This window comes from Schistocerca cancellata, chromosome 9 (genome assembly GCF_023864275.1).
Source record: "Schistocerca cancellata isolate TAMUIC-IGC-003103 chromosome 9, iqSchCanc2.1, whole genome shotgun sequence".
In the NCBI taxonomy this organism is placed as follows: Eukaryota; Metazoa; Arthropoda; class Insecta; order Orthoptera; family Acrididae; genus Schistocerca; species Schistocerca cancellata.
The window spans coordinates 27,499,736-27,526,284 of NC_064634.1; positions in this window are offsets into that span (position 1 = coordinate 27,499,736).

Genomic DNA, 26,549 nt, shown 5'->3' on the forward strand with positions numbered 1-26,549 from the left:
GCAACACGAGGCAAGCGAGCAAGAACTGAGGTGATGCACACGGCGAGACAACAACAACGCCGGATCACTCCAAACAACGACAGTAGGTATCTCAACACACGGAACTGGAACGCAGTACGACCGAGATGCATGCGCGAACTAGTGGGTATCCAGAGCCACACGCTCTGGCGCGCATTCGGCTTCCGCCCCTTCCGACACTGGAATCACATCAAATATTTTTAAATTTAAAACAAAATAATGTATAAGATCTATACGTATTTTGTCTAAATGCTCACATAGTGGCCATGTTTCCCAATCTAGAAGGGGAAAGAGGAGTGTGCCATCGCAGCAGGATCCCATGTTTTTTGTTTTGAGTTTCGGATATATTTTTAGGCGTCTTGATGCCCTACTTTATGACACAATACCAGGTAGGTGCAGCAAACTTTTTTGAAATGGAGTTTTGTGTTACGCCAAGTATAACTCAACAAAGACGGTTTTAAGTAACGTGAATCAATCCAAAATCATTACAAAAGGATAGAATGATGGACGAGCCCTTTGAACATAAATGGGGTTAGAAGTCAATCTGATCTGTAGTTTCGTTCAAATGGCTCTGAGCACTATGGGACTTAACATCTGAGGTCATCAGTCCCCTATGACTTAGAACTACTTAAACCAAACTAACCTAAGGACATCACACACATCCTTGCCCGAGGCAGGACTCGAACCTGCGATCGTAGCGGTCGCTCGGTTCCAGACTGAAGCGCCTAGAACCGCTTGGCCACACCGGCCGGCGATCTGTAGTATTATGTATGATGTATGGGTGTAACTAATTCTTGTTGGATAAACACTTTGGCCACATTTCCCGACCAGTAGCCCGTACACTTGTCCCGATCGGACACCGTGTCAGAATCACCACTTCACAGAAGAAACTACCAAAACGGAAGAAACAAGAAGGAACTAATTTGGGAGGCTAAAACACCTTATTTCAATATTAGTGCGGCAAATAAGTATTACTCTACGTACGAGTGAGGTAAGTAACAAGAATAATATAAATTACTTACATCGGGTGACTGAAAATCAGAAAAGTTTGTACTACAAAAATAGCTGAACAACCTTCCTCTGCCAAACTCACTGGCAACAACTATGGTGTGTATTGGAACTAGTTTGACTACTTCTCGGCAGGCAGCAGCACTGGTCAGAACAAGAAATATGCAGTGGTCACTTTTCCAGCTACTTTACACTACTTACCCTATTTAATTTAACAGATTACTAAATACTGTATTAAGGAAACTAGAAAGAAATATCTTCATGTTAATGTAACGAAGCCAACTGCCAAAGCTGCAAAATGCTGTGACCTTTGCGTAAAATAGTCCAACTGACAAGGTCTTCCAAACTCACGTCGTCGTGTTTTGAAGAACATTATTGAGTACTTTGATGAGAGAAAGTGGTGCCTAAACGTTCCAAAGTACTGAAACTTACTGGCGGCTTAAAACTGTATGGCAGACTGAGACTCGAACTCGGGATCTTTGTCTTTCGCAGGCAAGTGCTCTACCATCTGATCTACCCAAGCATGACTCACGCCCCGTCCTCACAGCTTCAGTTCTGCCAGTACCTCGTTTCCTACCTTCCAAACTTCACAGAAGCTCTCCTGCGAAGGTTCTGAAACAGCAAATTACTTTCTAATAGAAGAACACAATCTCAAGATGCATCCCGAAGAAAATGGGATACAGTGTAATCGTATTGTATTGCATGTTAACTGGGGGCTTAGAAACGACGGAAAGGCTCCGTCCCCGCCGTAGCCGCAGTGGTCCACAACCCCACGACGACTACCGCAGTCCACTTCACCCCTCCGCCGCCCCACACCGAACCCAGGGTTGTGCGGTTCCGCCCCCGGTGGACCCTCCGCCCCCCTTCCAGGGAACGTCACACACCAGACGAGTGTAACCCCTATGTTTGCGTGGTAGAGTAATGGTGGTGTACCGCATACGTGGAGAACTTGTTTGCGCAGCAATTGTCGACGTAGTGTAGCCGAGGGAGATGGAAAACCGCCTAAAAACCATCCACAGACTGGCCGGCTCACCGGACCTGGACACAAGTCCACCGGGCGGATTCGTGCCGGGGACCAGGCGCTCCTTCCGAAGCCGGGAAGCCGTGCGTGAGACCGCACGGCTAATCGAGCGGGCACAATGTAATTACTGCGTGTCAGGAACAAAGTTGTTAATGCAATAAGTAAATATTGTAAGGTTCACAACACACAGGCTACAAGGGATAAGGAACTTAAGGTCCGATGGTTCGATGGTAGGGGAGTATTTTATGACGATGGGAGTAGTTGATTGAAACCTGATTTTCAAACATGCTGCTAACAGAATGTCCAAGTAGGAGTATATACGTAAACGCGCTAAACAGCATGACTGTTGCACATCACTAAGGAGACTAAGGTTTTGTTAGAGAGTGAAAATTAATTTACAAGGCAGGAACTAGTATTTGTGATTACCATGCGCAGATGTGTTGTTGTTGTGGTCATCAGTCCTGAGACTGGTTTGATGCAGCTCTCCATGCTACTATATCCTGCGCAAGCTTCTTCATCTCCCAGTACCTACTGCAACCTACATCCTTCTGAATCTGCTTAGTGTATTCATCCTTTGGTTTCCCCCTACGATTTTTACCCTCCACGCTGGCCTCCAATACTAAATTGGTGATCCCTTGATGCCTCAGAACATGTACTACCAACCGATCCCTTCTTCTGGTCAAGTTGTGCCACAAACTTCTCTTCTCCCCAATTCTATTCAATACTTCCTCATTAGTTATGTGATCTACCCATCTAATCTTCAGCATTTTTCTGTAGCACCACATTTCGAAAGCTTCTATTCTCTTCTTGTCCAAACTATTTACCGTCCATGTTTCACTTCCATACATGGCTACACTCCAAACAAATACTTTCAGAAATGACTTCCTGACACTTAAATCTATACTCGATGTTAACAAATTTCTGTTCTTCAGAAACACTTTCCTTGCCATTGCCAGTCTACATTTTATATCCTCTCTACTTCGACCATCATCAGTTATTTTGCTCCCCAAATAGCAAAACTCCTTGACTACTTTAAGTGTCTCATTTCCTAATGTAATACCCTCAACATCACCCGACTTAATTCGACTACATTCCATTATCCTCGTTTTGTTTTTTTTTATGTTCATCTTATATCCTCCATTCAAGACACCATCCATTCCGTTCAACTGCTGTTCCAAGTCCTTTGCTGTCTCTGACAGAATTACAATGTCATCGGCGAACTTCAAAGTTTTTATTTCTTCTCCATGGATTTTAATACCTACTCCGAATTTTTCTTTTGTTTCCTTTACTGCTTGCTCAATATACAGATTGAATAACATCGGGGAGAGGCTACAATCCTGTCTTACTCCCTTCCCAACCACTGCTTCCCTTTCATGTCCCTCGATTCTTATAATTGCCATCTGGTTTCTGTACAAATTGTAAATAGCCTTTCGCTCCCTGTAGTTTAACCTTGCCACCTTTAAAATTTGAAAGAGAGTATTCCAGTCAACATTGTCAAAAGCTTTCTCTAAGTCTACAAATGCTAGAAACGTAGGTTTGACTTTCCTTAATCTTTCTTCTAAGATAAGTCGTAAGGTCAGTATTGCCTCACGTGTTCCAGTATTTCTACGGAATCCAAACTGATCTTCCCCGAGGTCGGCTTCTACTAGTTTTTCCATTCGTCTGTAAAGAATTCGTGTTAGTATTTTGCAGCTGTGGCTTATTAAACTGATTGTTCGGTAATTTTCACATCTGTCAACACCTGCTTTATTTGGGATTGGAATTATTATATTCTTCTTGAAGTCTGAGGGTATTTCGCCTGTTTCATACATCTTGCTCACCAGATGGTAGAGTTTTGTCAGGACTGGCTCTCCCAAGGCCGTCAGTAGTTCCAATGGAATGTTGTCTACTCCGGGGGCCTTGTTTCGACTCAGGTCTTTCAGTGCAGATGAGCTCCGCTAATTCTGAGTAGTGTTTGGCGGAGAAAATTATTCCCAGTTTCGCCAAACCGAAAAAAAAACAATTTGTTGCAGTAATTGTGGACAACGCTCCGTGCCATGAGAATCAGATCGACAAACTGCCGGCAAAATGTTCAGTAAAATGGGAACGAGACTTGTGACGAAGCAATGCGGAACGATATGTTCCTCACTCAGATAGCATAGATACTACCAAAGGAAAAGAATACAGACGGTCAAATTTCACTGAAAGGAATGAAGAAACTTGTCACAGATGGACAAATGCGACTGTGAACAGTTGGTCTCGTTTCTGTTGTGGAAACGTACAGTTAGCAGACTATCACAGCGGATAGTCGAGAGTTCGAAGTCAAGGCACCTAACAAAAAGTCTGAATCGCTGAGAGTCCGATTTAACGGAAGTTTGACTGATCAAGGTGAGATGCGTGGAACCACTACTAGCCTGACACTTTTCATTTCTCTGATGTACAAATCACATCTATACCAATTTAAGTCAAGGTAGGCCGATCAACTAATTATTTTTTATTCTAATGACGAGGTCGTAAGCAGTCATCATCAACAACAGGAGCAGTGACCGGCACGCCCTGCTGTTCCGTTCCCAGGAGACCCTTGGGGCAGCTGAAAAGCGGGAAGCTGTTTGTAGAAGCGCCTCTGGCTGCCCGAGGCCGGTGCTCTGCAAGTGTGTTGTCCGCTTGGCATATGTAGCAGTCTTCTTCCGAGGAATCTGGAAAGCGAAGAACAACCCGGAGTATATGTGCCACAATAGGGGGGCTATTTACAACAAGTCCCTGTAACCTCCCCCTCACTTATCGACCTTAATGACAGTGAAAATTTAAACCGCGTGTACCTAATGGAAATTTGGGAAAAGCAATCGTCACCGAAGTTAATTTGTCAGTAAAGAGGGGGGAAAGGGTTACATCTAAATGAAAGGAAAAATGCAAATGAAACTGGTGGAAATTAATTTTGAAATGGGGTAAAGTTAATAAAGAAAGTATGTGCGGCCGTTACGTTAACAATTAACTAGCGGTAATTAGGTATTTGAGATTTGGGGGAAATTACGGTCGCCAGTCCTAAGGACAATTACTATAGTAACTGAAAAAGAAAGGTTATTACACATATAATTAGCACTAGAAGCGTGGCAACTGAAGGTTGACATGTGTAGTGTGAAAACTGAAAGTTTGTCAGAAGTAATGAATTTCGCTACACTCTGACTTAATTTAGCCAAAGAATTAATAAAACCGGAAAATCGAAAGTTAATTTAGTGACTGAAGTCAATAGTGAGCTTTCTTTCTGAAGCACATCGAAATTCAGTAAAGTAAGGTTAGTCTTGGACTACCTCTACAATCATTTCAAAAGCTACTTGAATCTACGCAATTTAGAAATAAGAGATTTAACTTTGAACTTGAATTAAATGATTCTGAACAATTAACAGTAGTAAAATTTAGTATGTACCAAGATGAGCTGCTGTCACAGGTAAGCTAAAATACGGTAACAAAACTCGCATTCTTAATTTGTGCTTGTGTAATCTAAATATTGTAGCCAGATGAGAATATCTTAACTGAACTTTGAAATTAAAGCAGTGAAATCGAATGATGCTGGCGTTTGAATTTCAACGACACTCGGGTTCATTCCGGAAAAGTAAGGGACCCTGCTTGGTAATGCAATTGGGACAATAAGCGACAAACGTTCATGCTACGTTGCTGTAATTTTGTGATGCAACAATTTTAAAAGTTTGAAAAGCTCAGGTCTGCCATACAGTTCTAAAACTTTACGTGCTTCCAGTCTTCCTTGTTGGTTGATTGAAGGTTTGAAGCCGTCGATCGAGGAGGTGGCGACAGTCACTCATTGTCGGCCGTCGCTGTTGCAGAAGCTGGATGTTGGCGCGCCTTCTTCTCGACACGGTCACCAGACGAAACGGGCTCTTGATGTGCGCCAGCTAATGCTTCCCGTCCGCGACACCGTGTCAGAAACTATCATCGCAAGTCGAGCGCAATTACATACTGCCAAACCCCGAAAGCGCGGCAACTCGCGGGTGCGTCACACAAAACACCTACTCCACTGCACCACCCCAGCCAGACTCTCCCTCTTCCCGCGCTCCACGCGACAGAGTTGACACTACCAAAGATCCTAAGCACTTTTGTTCTCCACACGACCTATCGATGTATTCGTTCGATAGCATAGTTTTCTGTAGGCCAGACCCAGCGTATAAATACAAATAATATTCAGAAAACAAACCAATTATAAATCGACATAAATGCATATATATATACAAACAGTTAAACAATTACAATATATAAAGGCACAGAAATGTCATGTATTCAGGTAACAAAAATAAGGAAAAAATTTATAGTACAATAGATGGAAATAGGAGGATATGCATTTCCGGTGTTACATCCCTTCTGGCAATGCACTATCCGCGGAGGGTATTGTGCATTGGCAAACAGGCTGACAGAAGGCAGGTGGAGTGAGGACAAACATTTCTCTCACAGTCATGAAAGCTACGCCTCGGGTGTTCTGAAAAGGACAGCTGTAAAGTTGAGGTCACTGACTGTTTTGAAAATTTTTTTGAGAGAAGATCGTGACTTGGCAATTAATGAATGAGCCTCTGACACAGCGCCGTTTCTCTGTAATTCTCAGAACAATTCGAGCGGGAAGACCAACGATTTTAGGGTGATTTTAGCAACATAAGAGTAGTATGTACGTATGTTGTATGTCAACCGGGGACCTAGAAACGACGGAGAGTCTCAGTCCCCGCCGCAGCCGCAGTGCTCCACAACCCCACAACGACTACCGCAGTCCACTTTACCCCTCCGCTGCCCCACACCAAACCCAAGGTATTGTGCGGTTCGGCCCCCGGTGGACTCCCCCCCCCCCCCTCTCAGGGAACATCTCGCGCCAGACGAGTGGAACCCCTATGTTTGCGAGGTAGAGTAATGGTGGTGTACGCGAACAAGGAGAACTTGTTTGAACAGCAATCGCCGACATGGTGTAGCTGAGGCGGAATAAGAGGAACCAGCCCGCATTCGCCGAGGCAGGTGGAAAACCGCCTGAAAACCATCCACAGACTAGCCGGCTCACCGGATGTGCACACAAGTCTGCCCGGCGGATTCGTGCTGGGGACCAGGCGCTGCTTCCAGCTCCGGAAAGCCGTGCGTCAGACCTATCGGCTAACCGGACGGACTTAACACAAGAGTTACACTGTTGGCTAGGGCCAAGCGCATTTTTCGTTCACCGGTCGGCCAAAAATTTTGAAGTAGAGTCTCAGCAGTTGAAGCACAGGAGACGATATTCTATACTCACACCCACAGCAGACAACACGTCAGTTGTAATGTTGGAAAATCGGGTCTTCTCTTTGTAACCAGCGCCGTACGTCGATGACATTTAGATCGTAACTCGGAATCTTCATTAGATGCTCTCTGACGCTGAATAAACTGTGGAATGGGTCCAGCATTTATGCCTATGTTTTTACTGACAATAGCCAAAAAAATACACACGTAGCAATTGGAACAGCTACGGGTAGAAAATACTACGGCTGCTGCTATTGACCGGCGTGGCGCGGACCGATTACGGAGCTTCTAGCCTCACATAGGCGTAGATACTGGATCCACTGCACACAGGATTCATCCACAGGGAGCGCCAGATGAAGACTGCGAGCTACGCGATAGAAATACCGTACAAGGATGAACAGATTACCGGCAGCAATCCTGATTTTTCAAGATGACAACGTGTAACGCCAGAAATACATATCCTCCTATTTCCATCTATTGCACTGCAAATTTTTTTCTTTATTTTGTTACCTGAAGATATAACATTTCTGTGTCTTTGTATATTGTAATTGGTTTACAATTTGTGTATATATGCATTTATGTCTATGTATAATTGGTTTGTTTTGTGAATATTATTTGTATTTATACGCTGGGTCTGGCCTAGGGAAAACTATGCTATCGAACGATTACATCGATAGGTCGTGTGAAGAATCAAAGTGTGTAGGATCTTTGGTAGTGGGAACTCGGCCGCGTGGAGCGCGGGCAGAGGAGTCTGGCTGGAGTAGCGAGTGGAGCAGGTGTGTTGTGTGACGCTCCCGCGAGTTGCCGCGCTTTCGGGGTTTGGCAGCATGTAATTGCGCTCGACTTGCGATGATAGTTTCTGACATGGTGTCGCCGACGGGAAGCATTAGCTGGCGCACATCAAGAGCCCGTTTCGCCTGGTGACCGGGTCGAGAAGGAGGCGCGCCAACATCCAGCTTCTGCAACAGCGACGGCCGACAATGAGTGACTGTCGCCACCTCCTCGATCGACGGCTTCAAACCTTCAATCAACCAACAAGGAAGACTGGAAGCACGTAAAGTTTTAGAACTGTATGGCAGACCTGAGCTTTTAAAAGTGTTCCATTTGCCTCGTAAAATTACAGCAACTTAGCATGAACCTTTGTTGCTCATTGTCCCAGTTGCATTACCAAGCAGGGTCCCTTCCTTCTCCGGAATGAACCCGAGTGTCGTTGAAATTCAAACGCCAGCATCATTTTATTTCACTGCTTTAATTTCAAAGTTCAGTTAAAGTCTCAGAGCTGGCTACAATATTCAGATTACATAAGCACGAATTAAGAGTGCGAGTTTTGTTACCGTATTTTAGTTACCTGTGACTGCAGCTCAGCTTGGTACGTACTAAATTTTACTACTGTTAATTGTTCAGAATCATTTAATTCAAGTTCAAAGTTAAATCCCTTATTTCTAAATTGCGTAGATTCAAGTAGCTTTTGAAATGATTGTTGAGGTAGTCCAAGACTAACCGTATTTGACTGAATTTCGATGTGCTTCAGAAAGAAAGCTCACTATTAACTTCAGTCACTAAATTAACTATCGATTTTCCTGTTTTATTAATTTTTTTTTGCTAAATTAAGTCAGAGTGTAGTGAAATTTATTACTTCTGACAAACTTTCAGTTTTCACACTACACTTGTCAACCTTCAGTTGCCACGCTTCTAGAGCTAATTATATGTGTAATAATCTTTCTTTTTCCGTTACTATAGTAATTATCCTTAGGACTGGCGACCGTAATTTCCCCCAAATCTCAAATATCTAATTACCGCTAGTTGATTGTTAATGTAACGGCCGCACATTTACTTTCTTTATTAACTTTACCCCTTTTCAAAATTAATTTCCATTAGCATTTTTCCTTTCATTTAGATGTAACCCTTTCCTCCCTCTTTACCGACAAATTAACTTCGGTGACGATTGCTTTTCCCAAATTTCCATTAGGTACACGCGGTTTAATTTTTCACCGTCATTAACGTCGATAAGTGAGGGGGAAGTTACAAACGCCTTGCCAGGAGATCCTGAAGACCTACGACACTTCCGTTTCTGACATCTTGCTAATAGTAGACGGCGCTTAGATGGCAGACTTAAAATCAGACAGGCAGAGCAGTCTAGACAAGGGCGAGACGGGAGATGCATATTGCACCCAGATGTTTCACTGCTATAGAATTTGGTGGACAAGCTTCAATGACACCCCATCATGAACGTACAGTCTACTCTTCCACACTCACATGACGGTGAGAATAACCAGTGGCATCGGCTGGTTACAGCGGAACGGAGTTAAACTCGCCCTTTTTTCACATGACATCTTGTGAACCATGGATGAAAGGTATCAGACGGATGCCATATTCCTTGACTGCCAGGAAGCGTTTGACTCGGTGCCCCACTGCAGACTCCTAACTAAGGTACGAGCATATGGGATTGGTTCCCAAGAACGTGAGTGGCTCGAAGACTTCTTAAGTAATAGAACCAAGTACGTTGTCCTCGATGGTGAGTGTTCATCAGAGGTGAGGGTATCATCTGGAGTGCCCCAGGGAGGTGTGGCAGGTCCGCTGTTGTTTTCTGTCTACATAAATGATCCTTTGGATAGGGTGGATAGCAATGTGCGGCTGTTTGCTGATGATGCTGTGGTGTACGGGAAGGTGTCGTCGTTGAGTGACTGTAGGATGATACAAGATGACTTGGATACGATTTGTGATTGGTGTAAAGAACGGCAGCAAACTCTAAATATAGATAAATACAAATTAATGCAGATGAATAGGAAAAAGAATCCTGTAATGTTTGAATACTCCATTAGTAGTGTAGTGCTTGGCACAGTCACGTCGATTAAATATTTGGGCGAAACATTGCAGAGTGATATGAAGTGGGACAAGCATGTAATGTCAGTTGTTCATTGGTACAATTTTGGGAAGATGTGGTTCATCTGTAAAGGAGATCGCTTATAAAACACTAATACCAGCCATTCTTGAGAACTGCTCGAGCGTTTGGGATCCCTATCAGGTCGGATTAAGGGAGGACATAGAAGCAATTCAGAGGCGGGCTGCTAGATTTGTTACTGGTAGGTTTGATCATCACGCGATTATTACGGAAATGCTTCAGGAACTCAGTGGGAGTCTCTAGAGGAAAGGAGGCGTTCTTTTTGTGAATCGCTACTGAGGAAATTTAAAGACCCAGCATTTGAGGCTGACTGCAGTACAATTTTACTGCCGCCAACTTACATTTCGCGGAAAGACCACAAAGATAAGAGAGACTAGGGCTCGTACAGAGGCATATAGGCAGTCATTTTTCCCTCGTTCTGTTTGGGAGTGGAACAGGGATAGAAGATGCTAGTTGTGGTACGAGGTACCCTCCGCTGCGCACCGTATGGTGGAGTGCGGAGTATGCATGTAGATGTAGATGTTTCACTAAATTCGCGCTGGCTTTTCATGACCATGCGGACAGGAATAGTTCCAAGTGATCTCATTTTCTTTTTCCAGCACGACTATTCAACCACTAGTTTCATTTCATGTAGGTTGCAGTAGGTACTGGGAGATGAAGAAGCTTGCACAGGATAGAGTAGCATGGAGAGCTGCATCAAACCAGTCTCATGACTGAAGACAACAACAACAACAACAGTTTCATTTCACGGCCATGTTGTAAGTATTAATCCGCGAGCAAGTTGATTTGCACCAACCCAGTCTCCCCGTTAAATTATCTTTCCTAGTCGTACCTTTGCCTGTCATCAAGTGAGAGGTGGGCGAAATGCCCAGGTTAAGGTATTCCTACTTTTTAAGCTGCGTAGCGGTAGACGGAAATCCGTAGAAGTCAATGACTATAACCTACGATTATTGAAGTATAAATAGGATACTTTAATAGCCTTAGGATCAAATTCAGTACTTTAAACAATTCATTTTTCACAATGTAGCAAAATGGCCACTTTGCTCGACATGAGTAGGCAACTTAGTTTTGAACTCAGAAATAAGGTTAAAAACCTGTTTCAACAAAGAGGTAAAGACGATGCGATGTACGTGTACAGACAAGCAAATGATTGCTACTGATTTTTTCAAGAGAAAAAATTTCACAAACTGAGTAATTCAATAGTTCGTCGGCCCTCCTCCTCTGGCCCTTATTGAAGCATCTATTCTGCGTGATTGATGGAGTTGTCGTATGTCCTCCTGAGGGATATCGTGCCAAGTTCTGTCCCATTGTTGCGTCAGATCGTCAAACTCTCGAGCTGGTTGGAGAGCCCTGCCCATGACGCTCCATGCGGCTCTTCGCGAATGATGCTGTAGTATTCAGAGAAGTTGCAGCATTAGAAAACTGCAGCGAAATGCAGGAAGATCTGCAGCGGATCGGCACTTGGTGCAGGGAGTGGCAACTGACCCTTAACATAGACATATGTAATGTATTGCGAAGACAGAAAAAGAAGGATCCTTTATTATATGATTATATGATAGCGGAACAAACACTGGTAGCAGTTACTTATGTAAAATATCTAGGAGTATGCGTACGGAACGATTTGAAGTGAAATGATCATATAAAATTAATTGTTGGTAAGGCGGGTGCCAGGTTGAGATTCATTGGGAGAGTCCTTAGAAAATGTAGTCCATCAACAAAGGAGGTGGCTGACAAAACACTCTTTCGACCTATACTTGAGTATTGCTGATTAGTGTGGGATCGTACCAGGTCGGGCTGGCAGAGGAGATAGAGAAGATCCAAAGAAGAGCGGCGCGTTTCGTCACAGGGTTATTTGGTAACCGTGATAGCGTTACGGAGATGTTTAGCAAACTCAAGGGGCAGGCTCTGCAAGAGAGGCGCTCTGCATCGCGGTGTAGCTTGCTGTCCAGGTTTCGAGAGAGTGCGTTTCTGGATGAGGTATCGAATATATTGCTTCCCCCTACTTATTCCTCCAGAGGAGATCACGAATGTAAAATTAGAGAGATTCGAGCGAGCACGGAGGCTTTCCGGCAGTCGTTCTTCCCGCGGACCATACGCGACTGGAACAGGAAAGGGAGGTAATGGCAGTGGCACGTAAAGTGCCCTCCGCCACACGCCGTTGGGTGGCTTGCGGAGTATAAATGTAAATGTAGATGTAGATGTTCTCAATTGAGGAGAGTTCCGGTGACCTTGTCGGCCAAAGCAGGATTTGGCAAGCACGAAGATAAACAGTAGAAACGCTCGCCTTATGCGGGCGGGCATTATGTTGCGGAACAGTAAGCTCACGATGGTTTGCCATGAAGGGCAGAGGGTATAGTCGACGTACCACCGTGCTGTAAGGGTAGCGCAGATGAAAACCAAAGGGGTCTGCTACGAGGAGAATCGGCACCCCAGACCTTCGCTCCTTGTTGTCGGCGTCTGCAGACTCATCTTCGGCCTGGAATCTCATCGACTGGAGTAGGATTGTCTTAGGTCAGGGCTTAACAACTGGCCGGTTTTGAGCGCGAGTACTCGCGTCTGCTCAGGCACGTGCTCGCGAGCAGGTGCAAGGTCGCGGAGTAGGGAGGGAGGGGGAGGGAGGGGAAATGCGCGCGCACGTTTGAATGTGATTTCGCGTTCTTAGCAGATTTAACTAGCCATCTGAATGCTTTGAACATTTTACTACAAGGTAAAGATCTGCTAATTACTCATTTCATAGATCGAATACGAGCTTTTAAAATGAAATCGACACTTTGGGTGAGTCAACTGGAAACAGGAAACCTAGCTCATTTTCCTAAATTATCATCCATGCAAGATGTTCACAAAGACTGTGAACGTTATTCACATAGTTTAGTTGATCAGCGCTTTCAAGATCTGACAGCACTAGACAGTGATTTTGATCTGTTCTCTCCATATTCAGCGAATATTTAAGAGATTCGTCCTGAGCTGCAGCAAGAAATTATTGACCTGCAGTCTGACAGAGAATACAGAGACAACTTTCAGAACAAGAAAAACATTTTGGAATTCTGCAGACACTTCCCTCAGGATAGATTTCCTCGTTTGCACAAACTGGCGGCTACAATAATATCAATGTTCGGTTCCACGTATGTTTGTGAATAACTGTTCTCAGCAATGAAATGTAACAAGACGCGCCTGAGAAACGCATTGTCTGATCGAAATTTAAACTCCACGCTGCGCCTAAAATGCACAAGAACAATTACTCCGAACATAGACGCAATTGTAAAGGGCAAAAAGTACAAGATAACCGAGAATCCCACACTTCAGTGACACCTTTTATTGTGTAACAGTTCACAAATTAATGCGAATATAGAGGCATACACTAAGCTAATAAAATTATGTGCCATGTGTACATTCTCCTTTATTTGTTTCATTTGTCGCAGTAATAATTCGTGAGTGATATCCCCGCAGGTGGCCGCGGATTTACATTGACTGGCGGCAGCTGTTGTGTGCGCCACGTGACTTTCCCCAGTCTCCGCTCTGGTCCGGTAGTGGGGGTAGCATGCTCGCGCTGCTCCGTGCTCGCGCCTTGCTGCTCACAGCTTGCTCCGCGAGCACGTATGTTGTGAAGCCCTGTCTTAGGTGATGAGTCCCGCTTCGAACTGAACCCCGTTGAACATCGTAGACGTGTCTGCGGGCAGCCCACCATACTGCTCGACGCCTTCGGAGAATTCCTTTGTGGTGTGTCGGTTTTTTTTTTTTGTCTTGGGGTGTATATTATATTGTGAAACATGATTGTTTGTGAACAAGGAGTTCTGCTGCGGTTACGCGTTTAGCACAATCATCAAGTGCACCGCTTTTCACTTTAACAGTCCCGACTGGTGTGGCCGAGCGGTTCTACGCGCTTCTGTCCGGAACCGCGCTGCTGCAACGGTCACAGTTTCGAATCCTCTCTCGGGCATGGATGTGTGTGATGTGCTTAGGTTAGTTAGGTTTAAGTAGTTCTAAGTCCAGGGGACTGATGACCTCAGATGTTAAGTCCCATAGTGCTTAGAGCCTCACTTTAACATTCAGTGCTTCACACGTAATAATTGTGTCTACACTAAGCCTACCAAATCTCAAACGGAAATGATTATTGAAATAACTGTGGTAATGGAGTTAAGACACATTACTATCAGCATATTTTACAAGATACATCTCATGCATATTTTCCACTGCTTAAGAAAAAACATCTCTGTTTCCATAGTGGATTTGGTTAGTTGCAAATGACGCAACATGGACGTGAATAGAAGCAAGTATATCAGCCTCTTTTGCGTTCCCTGATTTGTGTTTTCCACGATGGTCTTCAGGAGACTTGCCACGGAACACGTACTTACACAATCTCTTCATCCTAGATTCGGTAACACAATAAACACTGAGGAAGGCTTTCTTACATACCTCTACCTTCTCGTCTGAATCTTTAACATAATATTTGAACATAGCTGCCCTAGTAACAGACTCGTCTTTCCTTCCTCTTAGTATTTTTATGGCAATACTTTCAGTTTGTCCCTGTAAGAACACATCTTTTTTCGTTCTTAGTGCCAAAATCGTTCATCTAATTCACTGCTTCTAACATTGCATTTTCGGAAATCAAGTTGAGACATTGTTTCCTGCATCTGAAATACGAGGTGCATTCAAGTTCTAAGGCCTCCGATTTTTTTTCTCCGGACTGGAAAGAGATAGAAACATGTGCATTGTTTCAAAATGAGGCCGCGTTCATTGTCAATACATCCCAGAGATGGCAGCACCGTACGGCATATGGAATTTTTCCGCCAGCGGCGAGAATGAGAACTGTTTTAAATACTTAAAATAGCGACGTTTTCCTTACTTGAACAGCGTGCAATCATTCGTTTTCTGAATTTGCGTGGTGTGAAACCAATTGAAATTCATCGACAGCTGAAGGAGACATGTGGTGATGGGGGTATGGATGTGTCGAAAGTGCGTTCGTGGGTGTGACAGTTTAATGAAGGCAGAACATCGTGTGACAACAAACCGAAACAACCTCGGGCTCGCACAAGCCGGTCTGACGACATGATCGAGAATTTGGAGAGAATTGTTTTGGGGGATCGCCGAATGACTGTTGAACAGATCGCCTCCAGAGTTGACATTTCTGTGGGTTCTGAGCACACAATCCTGCATGACGACCTGAAAATGCGGAAAGTGTCATCCAGGTGGGTGCCACGAATGCTGACAGACGACCACACGGCTGCCCGTGTTGCATGTTACCAAGCAATGTTGACGCACAACGACAGCATGAATGGGAGTTTCTTTTCGTCGGTTGTGACAATGGATGAGACGTGGATGCCATTTTTCAATCCAGAAACAAAGCGCCAGTCAGCTCAATGAAAGCACACAGATACACTGCCACCAAAAAAATTTCGGGTAACCGCCAGTGCTGAAAAAATGATGGTGTCCATGTTCTGATACAGCGAGGGCGTAATCCTTACCCATTGCGTTCCAAAGGGCACTACGATAGCAGGTGCATCCTACGAAAATGTTTTGTAGAACAAATTCCTTCCTGCACTGCAACAAAAACGTCCGGGAAGGGCTACACGTGTGCTGTTTCACCAAGACAACGCACCCGCACATCGAGCCAACGTTACGCAACAGTTTCTTCGTGATAACAACTTTGAAGTGATTCCTCATGCTCCCTACTCACCTGACCTGGCTCCTAGTGACTTTTGGCTTTTTCCAACAATGAAAGACACTCTCCGTGGCCGCACATTCACCAGCCGTGCTGCTATTGCCTCAGCGATTTTCCAGTGGTCAAAATAGACTCCTAAAGAAGCCTTCGCCGCTGCCATGGAATCATGGCGTCAGCGTTGTGAAAAATGTGTACGTCTGCAGGGCGATTACGTCGAGAAGTAACGCCAATTTCATCGATTTCGGGTGAGTAGTTAATTAGAAAAAAAAAAAAATCGGAGGCCTTAGAACTTGAATGCACCTCGTATATGACAGTTTTTTTTTATAAACAAGAGTGTGCATTACTAATAACTACCGCTCTCAGTAAGCTACAATGATGTGTACAAGAATATTGTGAAACAAAATTAAATCGAAATTGCTTACCGGCAAGCAGGTCCTATTTGTCTAGCTGAAACTAACTTGCCCACATGATTTACGTGCTCCAAACCTTTAACCTTAGCACCTGTTACTGTAGCCCTCTTGTATTCTGCAGCCATTTTCATTCCTTTCCTCCTTTTATGCTCATTATTTTCTTCTTTTTCAACAACACCAAAACATAAAGAACTGCTGTTCGACGCCATTTTAGTTTATAATTAACGTACCTCATATCTATCAAACAAACAAAAGTAATAAAAATATTTTACCAACTTAAAGCTGTACATGAATCTGTTAGCAATTATCATTACCTGACAAGTAAAACAATGTAAGTCCTGAACTAAGGCTGTTTTGCCGGTAAACACGAATGTTCTATTACTGAAAATAATGTACAGCAGTTAGGGACTAATGTCTCTTTCGTATAAAGCGATGCGTGCTGGGTATTGGAACATTGCTGTGCCCATAACTCAAAACCAAGAAAAAGTGGACTTAAGTCGTTTTGCAAAATCTCGAATATGCAAAAGGGAGACTCTAATTCGTGATTAATGAGTTAGCTTCGTAAGTATGAAGTATGGTAACCATGATCCCATTTTGTCTATGATACTAAAAAGACTCTTTTATGTTAAAATTTTTGACAAGCAATAAGTTTTTGCCAAATATCAGTACGCAGTATCAGAAGTCGGTTAAAATTTTTTCTCACGATACCCCATTCATCCCTGTACAACTAGTATGTGTTGAGAAAAAGGTATGTTGACTTGAGAAAGAATACACGATAATACCTTGACTGTGTCTTAGTAAACCTTTAAACGATTATAACATTAAGCAACAGCGCATAATCAGTCAATAATTACTTCCCTTCTCGCTGTTGTACTCAGTTCCCTACATTGTGGATGTCGCTGTTTCAACATTTTCTTTTTAACTATCCCACTTTGACACCTCTGCAGTATGACATTTCTATCGTATCTTTTAACACCGTTCAGGAAAAACTGTCCATTTGAGACCATCTACGGAGACGAACGGCCCGAGAAAAGTATCGATGAAGCGAAATCGGCTTTGGATTTGCAGTTCCTCGCCTACACCGAGAGAAAGAAGCTGGAACTTTAAGTTGACAAAAGTTAAAGTGGTTGAAGGGGGAATAGCATGTCGTTTCTTAAGGTGCCATCATCGCTCACTTGTCTTCAGAGAGGCATTTGATTTTGACTCGATCTCTGCAGCTAATAGAGTCAGATTATTAGCAAAACTAGAATTCCGCACCCAAATCATCTTCGTTCAGATATATGTGAGCGGATGGCATCTCCTGTGCGGCTTCATTATAAATAGTAGGATAAAAAAACGTCATTTTCTTTATAATTTTGAACGTTATAAATAAATTGCAAATAAACAGAAAACTAATTAAATGGGCAGGGAATAAAACACGAAAATGACCTTTGTAATTCGTATATGATTCTTTGTACTCTGTTAACGTTTTGACTGCCTGCCATGCGAATATTGTCGTTTCTTATAATGGCCTCCATTGTTATTATTAAGAAAACTAGTCAATATTTAGCTGTGATCCTAACTTTCTATGAAATTCTGAAACTTCCTTTTGTGGAGTACACATATCCAGCTTCTTTGACTGCTTAATTTTCTTACTTACATTTTTGATTAATGTTAGCGTCTGAAAATAACATAAATGTTTACCAAAACTAGAAACAGAGTTTATCTACTATTTTGGTCCACTGTTCTAATTTCAGTAACTGTAAACTTATAATCTAAAACCATAATTATGAATTGTTACAGTTTTTTTACATAGTATGGTTTTTTGTGTGAAACTTCAACCGACGTGTTACGAAATCAAAACGAGAAATAATCATTTGAAACTTGACGGTAGCGTTCTAAAACAGGGTCAGGATTATCATTTGAATCGTCGTTATCGTCATCCTCACTGTTATTGTCAATTAAATCGTACTGCAATTCGCGCAGAAATTCGTTTTCCTTAAGAAAACATGAAGCCATGTATTTCGTCCCTTTACGTCATGAACGAGCTGCAGCTTCCCTCCAGCAGTATGACTTCATACAACCGATCGAGTCCGGCAATAAACTTTCGCGCTCCGCCAGTCGACGGGATTGTTGTTGTTGTGGTCTTCAGTCCTGAGACTGGTTTGATGCAGCTCTCCATGCTACTCTATCCTGTGCAAGCTCCTTCATCTCCCAGTACCTACTGCATCCTACATCCTTCTGAATCTGCTTAGTGTATTCATCTTTTGGACTCCCACTAAAATTTTTACCCTCCACGCTGCCCTCCAATGCTAAATTTGTGATTCCTTGATGCCTCAGGACATGTCCTACCAACCGATCCCTTCTTCTGGTCAAGTTGTGCCACAAACGTCTCTTCTCCCCAATCCTATTCAATACCTCCTCATTAGTTACGTGATCTACCCACCTAATCTTCAACATTCCTCTGTAGCACCACATTTCGAAAGCTTCTATTCTCTTCTTGTCCAAACTATTTATCGTCCATGTTTCACTTCCATACATGGCTACACTCCATACAAATACTTTCAGAAACGACTTCCTGACACTTAAATCTATACTCGATGTTAACAAATTTCTCTTCTTCAGAAACTCTTTGCTTGCCATTGCCAGTCTACATTTTATATCCTCTCTATTTCGACCATCATCAGTTATTTTGCTCCCCAAATAGCAAAACTCCTTTACTACTTCAAATGTCTCATTTCCTATTCTAATTCCCTCAGCATCACCCGACTTAATTCTACTACATTCCATTATCCTCGTTTTGCTTTTGTTGATGTTCATCTTATATCCGCCTTTCAAGACACTGTCCATTCCATTCAACTGCTCTTCCAAGTCCTTTGCTCTCTCTGACAGAATTACAATGTCATCGGTAAACCTCAAAGTTCTTATTTCTTCTCCCTGGATTTTAATACCTACTCCAAATTTTTCTTTCGTTTCCTTTACTGTTTGCTCAATATACACATTGAATAACATCGGGGAGAGGCTGCAACCCTGTCTCACTCCCTTCCCAACCAATGCTTCCCTTTCATGCCCCTCGACTCCTATAACTACTATCTGGTTTCTGTACAAAATGTAAATAGCATTTCACTCCCTGTAGATTACCTCTGCCACCTTTAGAATTTGAAAGAGAGTATTCCAGTCAACATTGTCAAAAGATTTCTCTAAGTCTACAAATGCTAGCAATGTAGGTTTGCCTTTCCTTAATGTATTTTCTAAGATTGGTCGTAAGGTCAGTATTGCCTCACGTGGTCACGAGGTCGGCTTCTACCAGTTTTTCCATTCGTCTTTAAATAATTCGTGTTAGTATTTTGCATCTGTGACTTATTAAACTGATAGTTCGGTAATTTTCACATCTGTCAACACCTGCTTCCTTTGGGATTGGAATTATAATATTCATCTTGAAGTCTGAGGGTATTTCGCCTGTCTCATACATCTTGCTCACCAGATGGTAGAGTTTTGTCAGGACTGGCTCTCCCAAGGCCGTCAGTAGTTCTAATGGAATGTTTTCTACTCCCGGGGCCTTGTTTCGACTCAGGTCTTTCAGTGCTCTGTCAAACTCTTCACGCAGTATCGTATCTCCCATTTCATCTTCATCTACATCCTCTTCCATTTCCATAATATTGTCCTCAAGTACATCGCCCTTTTATAGACCCTCTATATACTCCATCCACTTTTCTGCATTCCCCTCTTTGCTTAGAACTGGGTTTCCATCTGAGCTCTTGATATTCATACAAGTGTCTCTTTTTTCTCCAAAGGGCTCTTTAATTTTCCTGTAGGCTGTATCTATCTTACCCCTAGTGAGATAAGTCTCCACATCCTTACATTTGTCCTCTAGCCATGCCTGCTTACCCAATTTGCACTTCCTGTCGATCTCATTTTTGAGACGTTTGTATTCCTTTTTGCCTGCTTCATTTACTGCATTTTTATATTTTCTCCTTCCATCAAGTAAATTCAATATTTCTTCTGTTACGCAAGGATTTTTACTATCCCTCGTCTTTTTACCTACTTGATCCTCTGCTGCCTTCACTACTTCATCCCTCAGAGCTACCCATTCGTCTTCTACTGTATTTCTTTCCCCCATTCCTGTCAATTGTTCCCTTATGCTCTCCCTGAAACTCTGTGCAACCTCTAGTTTAGTCAGTTTATCCAGGTCCCATCTCCTTAATTTCCCACCTTTTTGGCATTTCTTCAGTTTTAATCTACAGTTCATAACCAATAGATTGTGGTCAGAGTCCACATCTGCCCCTGGAAATGTCTTACAATTTAAAACCTAGTTCCGACATCTCTGTCTTACCGTCATATAATCTATCATATACCTTTTAGTATCTCCAGGATTTTTCCATGCGTACAGCCTTCTTTTATGATTCTTGAACCAAGTGTTAGCTATGATTAAGTTATGCTCTGTGCAAAATTCTAACAGACGGCTTCCTGTTTCATTTCTTAGCCCCAATCCATATTCACGTACTACGTTTCCTTCTCTCCCTTTTCCTACTGTCGAATTCCAGTCACCCATGACTATTAAATTTTCGTCCCCCTTCACTACCTGAATAATTTCTTTTATCTCATGATACATTTCTTCAATTTCTTCATCAACTGCAGAACTAGTTGGCATATAAACTTGTACTACTGTAGTAGGCATGGGCTTCGTGTCTATCTTGGCCACTATAATACGTTCACTATGCTCTTTGTAGTAGCTTACCCGCACACCTATTTTTTTATTCATTATTAAACCTACTCCTGCTTTACCCCTATTTGATTTTGTATTTATAACCATGTATTCACCTGACCATAAGTCTTGTTCCTCCTGCAACCGAACTTCACTAACTCCCACTATATCTAACTTTAACCTATCCATTTCCCGTTTTAAATTTTCTAACCTACCTGCCAGATTAAGGGATCTGACATTCCACGCTCCGATCCGTAGAACGCCAGTTTTCTTTCTCTTGATAACGACGTCCTCCTGAGTAGTCCCCGCACGGAGATCCGAATGTGAGAGTATTTTACCTCCGGAATATTTTACCCAAGAGGACGCCATCATCATGTAACCATACAGTAAAGCTGCATGCCCTCGGGAAAAATTACGGCCGTAGTTTCCCCTTGCTTTCAGCCGTTCGCAGTACCAGCACAGCAAGGCTGTTTTGGTTAGTGTTACAAGGCCAGATCAGTCAATCATCCCGACTGATGCCCCTGCAACTACTGAAAAGGCTGCTGCCCCTCTTCAGGAACCACACGTTTGTCTGGCCTCTCAACAGATACCTCTCCGTTGTGGTTGCACCTACGGTGCGGCTATCTATATCGTTGAGGCACGCAAGCCTCCCCACCAACGGCAAAGTGCATGGTTCATGGGAGTCAAAATGTTCACAGTGTAGAGAGCTTATTGAAAGTTATTCGGAATGCCTTTTCTCATTTCTCCTTAAGATATAACTAGCTGAGTACCCAGCGATGCCCAGGTATGTATTTATTCCAATCTTTGATTCATCCATCACCTCCTTCCCTCCTCTCTCTGTCCATTTCGTCCCCCCCTCACCCTCCCCCCACACACACACTCTACGCGTCTCCTTTTTCCCCATCTCTCGTCCAAATGCTCTTCCCCCCCTCTGACTATTTCCTCCTTCCCCTCACTGCCCACGTCTTACCTCTAAGCGTAGTGGGAATGTCCGTGTTACTAATAAGTCGCATATATGTACAGTATTTAATAATCACTTTCTGAATATAGCTGGTGAACTAAATAGAAACCTAGTCCCAACAGGGAATCATTTAGCGCTCGTAGAAAAAAGTGTTCCGAGACTGTTACCTGAAATGCTCCTCCATGATACCGACAAGAGGGAGATTGAGTTAATAATTAAATCACTAAAGACCAAGAACTCTTATGGATATGACGGGATATCTAGCAAAATACTGAAGTATTGTTCTATGTATGTTAGCCCAGTACTACCCATATCTGTAACTTTTCCTTTAGGAGTGGTCGGTTTCCTGACCGATTAAATTACTCGGTAGTGAAGCCACTTTATAAAAATGGAGACAGGGATAATGTTGACAATTATAGACCTATTTCTATGCCATCGGTGTTTGCTAAAGTTATCGAGAAGGTTGTATATACAGGCTTAATGGAGCATTTAAATTCACATAATTTTCTGTCAAATTTGATTTAGAAATGGTTTAACAACTGAAAATGCTATATTCTCTTTTCTCTGTGATGTTTTGGACGGATTGAATAAAAGGTTGCGAACGCTAGGTGTTTTCTTTGATTTAACGAAGGCTTTTGACTGTGTTGACCACAAAATATTACTGCCGAAGTTGGACCATTATGGAGTAAGGGGAGTAGCTTACAATTGGTTCACCTCTTACTTTAAGAACAGAAAGCAGAAGGTAATTCTCCGCAATATTGAGAGTGGTAGTGATGTTCAGTCCCAATGGGGCACTGTTAAGTAGGGCGCTCCCCAAGGGTCGGTGCTGGGGCCGCTGCTGTATCTTATTTATATAAATGATATGCCTTCTAGTATTACAGGTGATTCAAAAATATTTCTGTTTGCTGACGACACCAGCATGGTAGTGAAGGATCTTCTGTGTAATATTGAAACATTATCAAATAATGTAGTTCATGAAATAAGTTCATGACTTGTGGAAAATAATTTGATGGTAAATCACAGTAAGACTCAGTTTTTACAGTTTCTAACTCACAATTCAACAAGAACTGATATTTTGATCAGACAGAATGGGCATATTATAAGCGAGACGGAACAGTTCTAGTTCCTAGGCGTTTGGATAGATAGTAAGCTGTTGTGGAAAGCCCAGGTTCAGGATTTTGTTCAGAAACTAAATGCTGCTTTATTTACCATTAGAACAGTATCTGAAATAAGTGACAGTTTAACACGAAAAGTAGTCTACTTCGCATATTTTCATACGCTTATGTCATATGTTATTATTTTTTGGGGTATTTCTTCTGATTCAAAAAGGGTATTTTTGGCTCAAAAACGGGCTGTTCGAGCTATATGTGGTGTAAGTTCGAGAACCTCTTGTCGACCCCTATTCAATAGTCTGGGAATTCTGACATTGCCCTCACAGTATATATTTTCTTTAATGTCGTTTGTTGTTAGCAATATTAGCTTATTCCCAAGAGTTACCAGTTATCACTCAGTTAATACTAGGCAGAAATCAAATCTGCATTTGGAATGCACTTCCTTGACTCTTGTGCAGAAAGGAGTTCACTGTTCTGCTGCATCCATCTTCAATAAGCTACCACAAGAAATCAAAAATCTTAGCAGTAACCCAAACGCTTTTAAGTCCAAACTGAAGAGTTTCCTCATGGCTCACTCCTATTCTGTCGAGGAGCTCCTGGAAGAGCTGAAAAATGAAGCAAGTTCCAGTGTTACACTGTTGATTTTCTTTATTTAAACTTACGAATTGTCGCCTGAATACGTTTCTTGTATTTAATTTTATCTGTTTCTACTATCGTGTTGTAATTTCATGTATTGACTCGTTCCATGACCAAGGAGACTTCTCCTTAATTTGGTCCCACGGAACAATAAATAAATAAATAAATAAAATAAAATAAATAAGTTAGTCTTTTGCTCCTTCTCCATCTTCTCCTCGCCCTTCTCTTTGTCCACCTCCTGCTCTTCCATTTCTGTCCCTCTCCTCCTCTCTCCTTTCTCTGGCCCTCTCCTCCTGTTTCCTTCCGTTTTTCAAATCGTTCCAGTGGTCACGGAGGAGATGTGGTGCATACACATATAAATACGTGCATTGATTTTATAATATGTGTGAATTACACTTATGTAGCTGGTAGCATGCATGAATATCGACTTTGGATGCAATTTCGATTGCTGACGTGACAATTATAGTCTAGGGTATCTTTGCTTTTAACCTGGAATTGCGTCGTATAAAATGACCAAAGTGATGTTTCATATCGCATATTTCTAACTGAAACGTTAAAGTCCTTATAATTTTCTCGCTCGCTTGATACGTAACATAATAATAAGCTATGTTTCACTCGACGTCCCAAACAGTCGCAAATTTAAGATCGGTGATTCAGTGTGTCAACCGAGGTGGAACTGTGGGTATGTGTCGTCAGATCAGAAAGTACGCATGCGGCCCTGTGAACTCGGCCGTTATCGTCTTGGAAGATGAGAGTGTCTTCAGCATATCTGCTATGAAGATGCAGAAGTAAGGGCATCAAGAATGTTGAAATACATTTCGTGATTAATGTTCACGGTAACATGAGTGACTTAGTAGAAGGCATAATACGAAAAACTTCCCCAAAAAGTCACAGGGCCCGAAACGAAATTACCCTGTTTAATAGTAAAGTATAATATAATTTAGCTGTTATATCAGGAAGGTCCCTTGGCTTTTTCGGCACTTAACGCTCGTCACAAGAGAAAAGTCAGAGATTTGTATGAATTAGTTTGGACACGAAATTTTCTTTTATTGTTTAGGCTGGATAATAAAACATATTTCAGAAGACTCCCTGCGTAAGTGCAAAAAATTTATAAAAAAGAGTAGCTGAGTAACCTTAACACAGAACTGATTCGTGTTTCATTTTCATACAAATGTACAAGATAAAGGACAAAGATGATGAAAAGAAGGGAATAAAATATGATATATCAATTTTTTACTTTTCCCTTTACATAATTATTTTTATTTTGTGGTGAATTATTTAATCACCTATACAAAGAAGTTAATTTATATCTTCTATTCACAGTAAATAAAAAATAAATGACTTTGATGGTAGACCTGGAAGGCAAAGTCTAAAAGTGAAAGGAAGTGGTAAACGGAAGGAAGGAGGTGTACGCATATACATCATGAACAGAATCTTAACATGCTTCATTGAAATTGATGGTTATTTCTGACGTGACTAATAAGATACAATATTGGTTCTGCTCTCAGGACCGTACATAAGCTTGAGGCGCATTAGACAGTAACGATGTGGTGAGAAGAACCAATTCACAGAACTACGAGTACTTTCAGAACATTACTTCATGGTTTCACTGTCTAACAGTAACTGGGAAAAATGTCATATATTGTCCTCCATGTGCAGCATAACGCCTCAAATGTGTGAATCTGAGATTGCAAAAATGCCTGTATACGAAATTTTCGACTTGATATGGATACTGAATTATCATTTTGAAGCTAATAACTTCAAAAGACGCCTGCGTCGGTTATTCGATTATTAACGTGGTTGTAAAGGCGTGTGTGTGTGTGTGTGTGTAAGTACGTGTAGTGGGGAGGCAGCTGTGTGCGAGCACACACGTTCGCTTATGTTATTATGGCTGACGGTGAGATTGACACAAAGAGCTTCCGGCAAAATGTAAATTAATTTTATTAAAATAATGTATCAAAGTGGCGGTCTTTTGTGCCTGTCACCCCCATTAATGTCTGCCGTAATGAGGAATGGAACTCGTGCAATGAGAGGAAGCTAGAGCCTGGGATTTCTGAGAGAGACACGGTAATAGCGTCAGAGTCTGCTTTGATCCGGTTTCAGCAGGTGGGATGCGGGCTACTTGCTGAAGCAATAGCCCCGTCATGCTTGCTCTTCTCTACGTCAGGGACAAATTAACCAGGAAGGCAATACTGGGAACACTGCTGCAGATTGTGCGTAAAATTTAACCATATCTTAGACTGTTGTTTGCATCTTTAGGAGAGTTCATCACCTACTTCACTTAGCTCCGGAAAGGCTCAAAATCATGGAAAGTTCAATTTTTACTTTTTTGCGTTTTCTGAATCTGCAGACTATTACCTTTTAATAGATATATAATTTATTCAATTCCGAAGACTACAACTATTTTTAAATTTTTTTTGAAATGTGTTCTACATGGGCGTGACCCACTGTGGCGCTGTTAAACTGCTGTCAAATGGTGTTATTATTAACGTCCGTGTTCATCAGATACATTTTAGTGATGTGAGATAAAGTATGTGTTGTGGCTAAACCTATTTTCAGAGACATAGCAGCACCTGAACTGTTGAAAAAGTGTATTCACGGAAAAACTCAAAACCCCAATGAAATTGTAAATAGTGTTATATGGTCGAGAATCCCCAAGACTGTATTTGTTGGAATAGAAACACTTCACTTTGGTGTGTATGATGCTGTTGCGACTTTCAATGATGGTAACATTGTAAGGTGCAAGGTATTTAGAAATATGGGAATGAAGATAGGTTCTAACATGGTAAGGGCGATGCTTGCTTTAGACAAGGAACGCCTTCGGGCTGCAGACAGGGCTGTAAAGAGTCTAGAAATACAAGCAAGAGTAAACAGGAGGAGGACCAAGAGGAAGCTGGAGG